The sequence below is a fragment of the Aplysia californica genome, unplaced genomic scaffold (assembly GCF_000002075.1).
Source record: "Aplysia californica isolate F4 #8 unplaced genomic scaffold, AplCal3.0 scaffold00157, whole genome shotgun sequence".
In the NCBI taxonomy this organism is placed as follows: Eukaryota; Metazoa; Mollusca; class Gastropoda; order Aplysiida; family Aplysiidae; genus Aplysia; species Aplysia californica.
The window spans coordinates 520,791-523,511 of NW_004797427.1; positions in this window are offsets into that span (position 1 = coordinate 520,791).

A 2,721-nucleotide genomic window follows, 5' to 3' on the forward strand; every position below is an offset into this window, starting at 1 on the left:
AGGAAACAGCCTTCACGCGTGCCGTGCAACATGAGAATTTCGAACTCATGGACGTGATCTTGGCATGCCACAACTTTGACCCCAACGCCAAGAACTTACTTTATAAAACCCCGTTGTTCGTCACTGCAAGAAAAGGATTAACTCCCTATGTTCAAAGTTTGGGCAATCTTCCTTGATATTAACCTCTCCTATTTTTAGTTCTTAGACAAAAGATGAGAGGACTCAAAATAACACTTACAATACAGGTGTTTGTCGTACAAAAGCCAAGGAATTATTTATTGAACATAATAATATGTCCCTGTCTGTCTGTCTGGCTGTCAGTCAATTTGTCTGTCTGCATGTATGTATGCCTGTCAGTATGATTGTCTGTCTGTATTAATATGGGTACTAGTCTGGGCTTATTCATGTGTATGAGTGTGTGTGTGTGTGTGTGTGTGTGTGTGTGTGTGTGTGTGTGTGTGTGTGTGTATGTGCAGGAGTGTGCGTATATGTGTGCGTGTGTGTCTGTCTGTATGTACATATAAAAGTATGAGCGCAAGAAGTACATATAAACTCGCACAAAAAAGTCAAGGAACAAAAATTCAAAGAAAAATAACTAAAGAAAAGTTTAACCGAATTTATTCATTTTTTCACAAAAGATGCTTTCGGCTCTCTAAATTAAGTGTGTACAATTTCAGATTTCAACAACAACGACAAGTTCATGTAAAATGAATTTAAGTCACCCTGGTCGGATTTTAAGAGTCTGAACAGCCATAGTTCCCTATGAACATTGTCAATTTTGGATGGAGCCTCTCCGTTTGATCAAACACTGTGCTCAGCGTCGACGCATGGACAGGACATGCCTTCGGAGAACTTATTGGGGTAGGTTCTGCACTCCTGGACGAGGTAGCCCAAGAGTTGTTGAAGGTTTTGTGCAGGAGGGTGGTTGTCCCTTATCCATCGTTCAATGTGATCCCAAATGTTCTCTATTGGGTTCAAATCCGGACTACAAGCTGGTCAGTCCATGCTGTTGCAGGAAGTCCCCCACGATGCGTGCGCGATGTGATGTGGCGTTGTCGTCCTACAGTACAGCCTTGGGTCCAATCTGCTTCAGGAGAGGAACAGCAAGGGGACACAGGATTTCCCCCTGTACCTTGCTGGGGTCAAATTGCCCTGTATATGGTACAAGGGGTCTTGTAGTGAGCTGAGAAGCCTCCCCACACCAGAACGGGCCCTCCACCGTAGGGGGTCGCCTGCTGGATGCACTCAGGGTAGAACAGTTCTCCACGGCGCCCCCAGACGTGGGCTCGCCTGTCTGGGTGCAGCAGGTTGAATCTGGATTCGTCCGAGAAGACTACCTGGTCCCACTGATATTGTGTCCACTGTGAATGGAGAGCAGTCCACGCCGGGCGAGCTGCTTTGTGGGGTAGTGTGTGCCTTGGGCGCCTGGCAGGGACACAAGAAGCTAACCTGGCTCTACGGATACGGTTCCTTACCGTCTCTTCGCTCTCGTGGACATTCAATGGCTGTCACCCGTAGTTGGTCCCTGATGCCGTTTGCAGTGGTGGTTCGTGACGTCACGGCCTGTTTGACGATGAACCGGTCGATACTGTTGTTGGTCAAACGGGGCGGTCCTGGTCGAGGCCTTGCCTAGACCCTTCCGGTCGCTCACCATCGTTCTTGCAGCCTCTATATGACTGATTGAGACACCCCAAGTCGATGTGCAACAACTGGGAACGTGAAGCCATCTTGGAGCCAGGCAAGGGCTCATCCTCTGTCGACGTCAGGCAGCGAGCGTTGTTGGACCATCGTGTTGTAATGAAACATGACTGAAAAAAGCTGGCTTCTAAAGGGTTGTATGTGAGCAATATTCACAGCTAAGACATCTGTTTAGTACGTGCCAAGCATAGTCTTAGCTAAGAGTCCCTATACCAATGTTGCTGAGTCAGAGAAATTTAGCCCATTCATTTTTTATGCTTTTCGGCTGTGTTTCAGAATGCCTTGCGCCGTTGCTATGAAGCTGGTGCTTGCAAATTTGTCGTAGGGGCAAACTGTGTCTAGTCATCAATGTGTGTGCCAAGTTTAGTTGACTGATCTTAACGGGTTTGTGAGATACTGAAGTTTGAATTTGACAAGTGAAAACACAAGCTGTTCCTTGACTTTTTGGGGCGAGTTTATATATATAAACATTACGACCCAACTCGGATTTGAATCTAGTAACTCTGTAAATCTGTCGTATATTGGACGGGCAGTTTTAATTTTCTTCCTTTTTTCATCATCAGGCAAGATATGAGCTGAGATTTTATTTTACGTACAAGGGAAACAGCAACTTCGCCTCTTACAAGAACTTTCGGCTATCTGGAGAGATAGAAAAGTACAAAATCCACTTGTCTGAGTTTTCTGGTAACGCCAGCAACGACATGGCTCGGCACAATGGCTCAGCATTTTCTACCAAGGACAGCGACAACGACAGTAAGGAGACCAACTGCGCCACGACGTACCACGGGGCCTGGTGGTACGAGAAATGTCATTCCGTGAACCTAAACGGAAAGTGGGGAAGCAGGCAGAATGGGAAGGGGTTGAACTGGCAATTTACAACCTCACATTATGGCTCAGTCAGCTTCATCGAAATGAAGATTCGGCCACTTGATAAGTGAGGATTAGCTTCATCATACGTCTTTCTACTCCATCTTTTTACTTTGTATTTAACAGTCTGTTCGTGTGTGTGTACACACACACACA